Source organism: Trachinotus anak, unplaced genomic scaffold, assembly GCF_046630095.1.
Source record: "Trachinotus anak isolate AG129_WGS33_773 ecotype Australia unplaced genomic scaffold, CSIRO_AGI_Tana_v1 ptg000011l, whole genome shotgun sequence".
Lineage (NCBI taxonomy): Eukaryota > Metazoa > Chordata > Actinopteri > Carangiformes > Carangidae > Trachinotus > Trachinotus anak.
In genome coordinates, this window is record NW_027273862.1 from 171,875 (window position 1) to 180,678 (window position 8,804).

Below are 8,804 nucleotides of genomic sequence, written 5' to 3' on the forward strand. Positions count from 1 at the left end.
ACTACTTACTGTATTACACTATATTATATTGTGTTTCTATTATTTTGTCCACCACATTCAAATCAATGAGGGGAGGCCAAACAACAAACACACTTCTTTGTAATGTACAGTTCAACATCAGCAGCAATTGCAGCCCCTAAAATAATACAGTTGAAGCAAACACAGTTTCAACAAAAACTAAACATTATGTTGTGTTAGACTTTACTTTTAGCTAGGGGTTCCTAATGAAGTGACAACAGAGTGTACACATACATACAAACAACAATGTCAATTAAATGGATTTTAAGCAAGGTTAATCAATATACTTTGTAACACAAGTAATTCAGAAGGTTAAGGTTTATGGTTGGGGGAGTCTTAGGTGCATGCTGGTTTAACAGGCTAACTGTGCCTAGAATAGCATCGTTAGCACAGCTGGGCAAAGGTATGTCAGAGGCTAACTCAAGGCTCATTCATTTTCTGGCTAACTAGCTATTTAATGAGCTCATTTAACAGCCAAGTATGGTGAGGCAGGACAATGATTGCCAGGACAACTAATTGGTGTTAACATATAATTAAAATACTAGAATTTCACTTACCTCAAAACAGGAGCACAGATTTCCTCATGTTCAGTTAGTCAATTAACTGCACACTAAGTCATGACAAGTTCTCCAAAAAGCACAAACACCAGACCCAGACGAGAGGTCACGTTCAGTGACACGAATTAGCTGAGGTCACACCTACAGTCTATGGGTCACATCGAGTATAGCCAATTGAAAAAAGTTAGCAAGCTGTCACTCAAAGCAGCCACGCCCTCAAATATGCATAACTTTTATTCTTAATAAAATTTAAACTGACGAGTTATATAAATTCATTCCCATGCTGGGGGAAAATTAGCTATAAAGGCCAAAACTGTTTTTTGTACCAGGCTATAAACATTTTTCTGCTGTAAACAAATGGCAAACCACTGTGACGTCACCCACTGGCTTGTAAAGTGCTGTTTTGAAGTCTCGAGTTTCCGATTTGTCCATTGCCATCTTGGTTTTTTGAAACCAGAAGAAACCATATTTGGATGAGAAAGTGGAGCTGAGAAGGAATGAGGGGTGGATTGGACCTGCTCTGTGCTCTACCCTGATTGTCAGGCAGGTCACTGTCTGTGTGTGTTACAGACTGTCAGTCACACGGTAGCCCCTCCCTAATTCAGACTTTCAAGACTTGAAACTAGTGATTGAGAAAATTAACTTTAGCACAACGTTTACTGAGGTAATAAATCAAATGAGAAGTAGAAATATTTTTCCATAGACAGTTGGGCTTCTTTTTGCCACCAGAGTCGCCTCCTGATGGTCCTTAGATAGAATGCAGGTTGAAGGCACTTGCGTATTGGCCTCACTTTCCACATCTGGAGTCTAATGTCCATTTGTATATACAGTTTATGGCTGTAAATGGCATTTTAACATGGGAGTCTATGAGGACTGACCTATGGAGGCTTGACTTGCTTTTGGAGCCAGCCTTTTTCCTCATGGTGATTGATGGCTTATCGTTGTTCCATGCACTCATGTCACATGTACATGCATGGTTTTTGCATAGTGTACATGCTTGAGTTTTGAGATTAATTAAATGCCATAAAAAGGGTGCTGTTAGCAGCAACTCTTAAATTATTTTGTGCATTTGTCTAATTTTAGAATCTCCTGGTAGAAGATTTATTGTGAAAAACACTTGTAGTACACTGGGACAAAAGAGGTTCTAATTTGGTTGGTTCTAATTTAGATACTTAATAATTAGAGGTTTTTAGTTGTTTTTTTTTAAATGGTTCCATAGAACTACTGCCTAAGAGCCCCCAGAGAACCCTGGATAAAAATCCTGACATGTGAGATACTTGAAAACATCAAAAACATTAATATTACAAACTGTGCTGCAGTGATTCACATTGTTTGAGGGAAAGCAACATCATGCCTGGCATTGACACCTGGCAGTTGTCATCTGGGACAGCTCACTCAGCCATACCTGTGCAGCTGCTCAGTGGCTGAGGGCCGCTTACATCCAAACAAACACATCAGTAATTACATTTTCTGTACAAATATTTTTATCATTTGAATTAATGAGACAGATATAATCTCTATGAAGAGTTTACAATGTATTCTATTGTGCCTCCCTCTAGTGGCTCACTTGTGTCACTGCGGTTGGGGGGTTTAATTAAAGCAATGAACTCCTATAGAGGTCTCCTTCAGTGTAGGGGCTGACCAGCAATGAGGAGCTAGAGTTTCTAAAACGGTATAACGATACTTAAAGGTGCTCATGTACAATATGTAACAATTTCTGTGAACTAAGTATGAGATGTTAGCAACACTGGACAACTACTGCAGGAGATGTGTTCTGTTATAGTTTTACAATTGGTTACATTATCTTTTCAATAGTGAGTTCACCTTTGCAAAGCTGGATTGGTGTTCACAACTTTTCACTGCTTTGACAGAAAGTGCATTCGGTAACCAGATCTTTCAAATTTCGTGAATTTCCTCTCTGATCAACAACCACCAAAACTCAGCAGAAAAAACCAGTGTATCATCTGACACAGGAATTCTATGAGGTATGTATACCACAACTCCTTATGAACAGCCATGCAAAATATCACAAAAATACCTGAAGAAGGGAAGAAGCCAAATATCTTGTTCTCTTGTTTCTCATGAAAACTCACTTGAAACTCCCAATCACATTTGTGTTAAGTTCTGATTATATTCTTATTTTGCTCAACAGTGCACAACAGTCTAGTTTATTTTTGAGGTGTTTCTATCAGTAGTCAACCCTTAAGCCTGTGTGTGAACAGGGGCATGAAAATGGGGCATAAAAGAAAGCCTAAGTGAAAATGGCAAACAAAGCCTTATTAAAACTATTACTGACATTTATAATAATGCAAAGCAACAATCCAGTGCTACAATTTGTGATTTTGTGCAAATCTCTTGTTGAGTTGTAGTTGTAGTTTATTTTGTGCTCACTGTGCCTTGAGCTCCCTCTGCTGTCAAAATTAGGGAAATACACTCTCTTAATATGAGCTCGCTCTTCCACCCTACAGAGCAGAACCTGTACTGACAAAAGGACACGTCATCATTAGTGGATTTAATTTCACACTCATTGTGGTCTTGTATAAATCCCAGCCAGCTTTTTCCTTTCAGACTCATGAAACAGGACAGTATCCAGTGAATGTTTGAGTCTGTTTGAGTTTGACTGGAAAGTTCATATAAGTATTGTTACTGACATTTGCAGTTCTTTTCTCTTGTACTGTCCACTCTGCTGCTGTAATAGTGCAAATTTCCCTACTGTGGGACTGATAAAGGCTATCTTAATCTGAATAGCATATTTAATAGGATAACAACTTGAAGACCCTCAGGATGTTTGGGTGGGGAAAGGTGACTACTTTCAGAGGCCTATGCATCCACCAAGGTAGAAGGAAGTGTGAAGTGGAAGGCCAGCAGCAAAATTGCATTGCAAAAGTAGGTCAGACAAATGGAACCCAAAGCCAGGTCACAAACCACAGTGCTGAAGGATCCAAGGTTGCTGAAGGCAGGAAGTCGGCGGAGGGAGGGGTGGAAACAGTGGAGGGTGGCCCCTCTTAAGTAGTCACCTCAAAAACTGCACCTATAGCATTTATAAACCCCAATGGAAAGCAGCAAAGTCAGAGAGCAGAAAGAAGAGAGCCAGGGAGGAGAGACGCAATCAAGTGGCCTAAGGCGAAACACTCACTACGAGGTGCAGTGGAATCCAAGGTAAACCAATTCGGAGATATCCTGTACAAAGAGAAAGAGATTTGGAGAGATCACCAGAAGGCACATGATTGCTTGAACAACACATCAGAGAGCAATACACTGACCCAGCAATAACAACACCATAAGGACCTCCAGGCTATGTGCCCCACCCAGCCCCACAAGTCTTCCCTTTCAACATTGCTCTCCTGTATCTGAGCGAGGTAGTTGGAGTTGTCAGGAAAGCAAGAGCAGTATCAGCACCAGGCCCCAGTGGGATACCCTATAGGGTTTACAAGAACTGCTCTGGTGTCCTGAAAATCCTGTGGACCTTAATAAGAGTGGTATTGAAGAAGCAAGTCATTCCCACTGAGTGACAGAGAGGAATGGCAGTGTTTATACCGAAATAGCAAAACTGCCAGAACATCAATCAGTTTAGGAGTATTTCCCTGCTCAGTGTGGTTGGGATCTCAATCCATGGGTTCTGAAAAGAACAATGGAGAGGCCTACATGTCCCTCCAAAAGCCTGAGCCAGAGTTGCTTGACCGTTTGAACAACGGCGCCACGACCCCCCCACAATTCACACCTAGGTCTGAATCGGAGGTTGAATGTAAACTCAGCACCGGCATTGGCCGAGGCCAAGCACTCTCAGCAGGGATCCCCGGCGACGTCACTCAGGTAATAAAAACAGCAGCACGACCCTCCTCCGTTGCTTTTTTCCCTTGCACCAGTTACAGTAGAGAGCTACTCCCAGCTCTCTCCACGACTCGGCTGCTGAAAGGGAGCTTTTCCACAACTTCTTAAAGCCTAGGACATAGTCTTCAACTTGCGGGCCGACCGCATAGACTGCTGACGTAGATCGCTGTGCAATCAGCTGATCTTACGCCCTGTGAGGACGAGCGCGCCGACTTTGTTAAAGACAAAACAAAGTACACCGTCCCTCATCTGTGATCTTCCTGCTGCCGCCAAGGAACTCATCACATCGTCATCGCCAGGAGAGTGAGAAATGAACCGCCAAGCTCCCAGCCAAGGACCGAGCTGTGGAGAATCAGAGCAGACTTTCTTTTTCTAATTCCGAAGGATCGGAGCAACTGAAAGCAAGAGGCTTATGTCTGAGCAGAGACACAATTAGTATAGCATGTATTATATTTGTAATCTGACTTGTAAGTGCTGCATATCTTGTTGTTTCAGATCGTTCATTGTGATCAGCTTAATAAGCCAAATATCACGAGTTAAAGGACCAATATCCGACTAGACGAACTCCGGTTCGCTGGCTCCGATATTGTGTGGTGATATTGTGGTGATTATCAACTGTGGTGACGATCTCTTGTGGACTCTTTCCTCTCTTCACCTTTATTCTCCCTCTTTTCTCCCAGTCACACACCTCATCTACCTACACATCTCACTCACATTCAGGCTGCCCTAGAGTGTTATCGTGTGATAACACATAAAGCTCAAGGGTCCCTCCCTTTGTTTTTGTTGTTCATGTCATTCACACTCCGCAGCCAGCTGGCCGCCATCTTGGCTCTAGCAAGTACGTCACTCACGTCACACTGCCGCCATCTTGGCTCCTACTGACACGTCACTCACGTGACTGCATCACCATCATTGTTACATGTGTGTTTTGCCTGTGATCATCGAGTTAGTAACCAATGTTTGTTTTAGTTATAGTTGAGTTTAATATCAAGTAATGTTATTTTGAATTATTACTCTCATTAATAAATCTTGTTATAATTTAACTCATCGTTGTCTGTGATTATTGTGAGTATATTTGTGATAACAGCTGGATTCAGGACAGTCAGTGCTCGAAATTACCCTTCAATTAACCTTCTGAGACTGCATTTTGAGCATCAATTTGGTCATTGGTCCCTGGTGACAGGGTGGTGCTCCAAGGTTACTACTTTTAGTAAACATTTATATATATATACTGGTGATTATCCCTGATAATCATTAATATTATACGCCAATAACCAAATTGTCCCTACCTGTGCACAACAACATCAAGGGCAAGATCTTCTTCTCCATCCTGGTGAAGAGAATGTCCTACCACACAACAAATGGTTACAGCGATGATTTGGGAGCAAATCCAGAGGGTCAAAAGAAAGAAAAATATCCTGCATATTGATTGGCCAGAACTGGCCAATGCATATGGTTCAGTCCCCCATCAGCTGATCAGCTTTGGCAGGTTATTGATGCCGCCGGGGATGTAGAAGAAATTCAGGGCAAATACTTCAGCGACCTCCAGCTGTTCTGTGCCCACCAGGATTTCTCAACAGGCTGGCAACAGCTAGAAGTAGGGGGCTGCTCCATCTCACTCGTCCTGTTCATGGCTGCGTTTGAAATCATCCAGATAGGAGCAAGATAGATGGCCATCAGGGCAAAGACTTCCACATTTGAGAGGCTTTATGACATCACTGTCATACTCTGGACAGCACCATGTACAGTGAGGCTGCTGAAACAGATCGATGAGTTGGTGATGTGGGCAAGGATGAAAATCAAGCCCTCCAAGTCACAAAGTCTGTCTCTCAGGAGAGGGGTTAGACATGATCACACCATCTTTGCTGCAGCAGGAGAAGCTGTCCCAAGGTAAACAGCCTCAGGCAAGCCTATACAGCAGAGCTTTCAGACAGGCAAGTGGGCAAGGCAGTCAGGAAACAGCTTTCAGACAGCTTAGCCAAAATTTATCGGTGCCAACTCCCTGGCAAGTACAAGGTGTGATGCTAGCAGTTAACACTGTATCAAAGGGTGATGTGGCCATTGAAGCTGTGTGAAGTCTCCTCCTCAGAGGTTAGCAAAATGGATGGGACGTAAACAGCTGGCCTCCCACTCCACCTAAATGACCCATCCAATTCGCCAGGCCAGGTGAAAACATCCATGCCTCCTTCTCAAGAGATGCAGCAAGACTCCTGGAACCAGGTCAGGAGTGGTCCATGAGAGCAGATCTCGGGAGACAACTCCAGTTTCCTTCAGAGATTGTCACAACATCACTTAGGCCTGACATTTTAATCTGGTCTAAGATGGCAAGAACTGTTCTCCTAGTGGAGCTGACAGTCCCATGGGAGAGAGGGCACGTACAAGAGAAAGAGGGTGAAGTATTCCGACCTGGTAGCTGAGTGCAGGGAGGACAGCTGGAAGGCAGTCGTATGCCTTGTGGAGGTGGGATGCCTCAGTTTTATTGATTTCTCAACCCTGGGCCTGCTGCACGAGACCGGAGTCACTGGAGCAGATATACACAGAGTGATGAGGGAGTTGGCAGAAGAGGCAGCTTCTGGCTATGGTTGGGGAGGAACCAGGCAAGTTGGATGCCAGGCAATGCCTTGGGTGTTAGCAGTGGGTGGCAGGGTCAAATCCCTGCCATTGCTCCACCACCAGGAGATGTACTGGTGTTAAAGGAGTGAAACATCAATGACTAGTGGTCCTCAGATGATGACCCATCTGTGCTGCACAATGGGTGTTGACTGGACCTTCCAGGAGTGGGAAAACATGCCGGAAGGGCACCCTAAGGCACCGGTGGAGGTGCGGCAGGTAGCAATGTGTAGTGGGTCTGAAATAGCCACATATAGTTTATTATATTAACAGACACCCCCTCTTTTTCATTTTAATATTTGGACCTTTATTTGAACCTTTGCAGAAAGCATTACCACTTTACACCGGTAGAGGGTGCTCTAATACCAGTGGGTCCAAGCAAATAGTCTCTGCTCTGCTTTGCTCTGCGCGCGTACAGAGAATAAACCTGCTGAGCAGCAGTAGCATGAGCTAACAGCTCTCGTGTTGTGTGTTTGGATCCACAAGTAAAATGTATTATTTGTACAGTTTTGTTTAGTTAAACTATGTAACAACATACGGCGAAGCCATGAAGTGAAGCTAAGCATGGTAGAATGTTGAAATATGTACTTTATCGTCGTGGTTTATTATCGGGCGTTCCCGTCCGCAAAAGGTCGGTTAAACAAGAGTGAGTGTGTACGTGTGTGTGAGTAGTTCCGACCATAAATGTTGCTGGATACTAGTTATTGTTTATTAATACTATTCTGAGAGTAATTGGTATGGCATTTGCCATGTTGTGTATATCAAATGTGAACATTTGGAGCATGTGCAGAGAATAAACCTGCTGAGCAGCAGTAGCATGAGCTAACAGCTCTCATATCGTGTGTTTGGATCCACAGTTACACCATAGCCGCTCAGTGCCCGCTGCCTGAGTAGCTCATGCTGCCGGACCAGAGACCCCTAGCTCTGGCGCCGGTAACAAATGCTCAGCAGGCAGACAATTAGCCTGTATTGCAATCTGAATCTTAATCTTAATCTTAATCTATTTCTGCAAGGATCAACTGTCACGTAAAAAGATCACATAACTGACTCTGAGGTAAATTATAATATTTGAATAACTTAACAGTATCTTAAAGGAAATCCATGTGAGATGTATTTCTTGGGCCAATCTCTTATCATTGATGTTGAAAAGTCATGAATATCATAATTTTGATAATATTATTGATGTGTGTATCCCTAAAAATACTTTGACAGGTTAAAACAAAAAATGAAAAAAAAGGACTGTCATTCATGTTCAGAGGCCCTATCTGCTGAGACAGTTTAGCTTCAAGTTAAATTCACTTTGAGCTGTTTAATTCTTCACGTGACTTTTAAATAAATTAATGTATTTATTTATTTTAATTCAAACAATTTAATAATATTTTGATCATAAGCCATCAGTCTATTCAAATCTTCAGGTAACTTTGACATCAGTGCAGTACTGTAAGTTAGTAGAAATGACACATTACTTAGGATGTGGTCATAATGTAAAGACACATTCAATGGCAGACAGTTCATCTCTGTAAATGTAGTCAAAGTCAAAGTCAAACTCAAAGTGAACTTTATTGTCAATCAAACCATGCAACAGTACATTACACAGAGGACTGAAATTGCGTTTCCCCAAATTCCAAATGTGCAGTATCATAAACTAAATTTGACACACAACTAAGAATAAACTGAACATGAGACGTCACTGACACACAACTAGTATAAACTGAACATTAGACGTCACTGGACATAAAGTGCAAATAAATATCAGTAACAGATCAACAATCAACACAACATATAGAC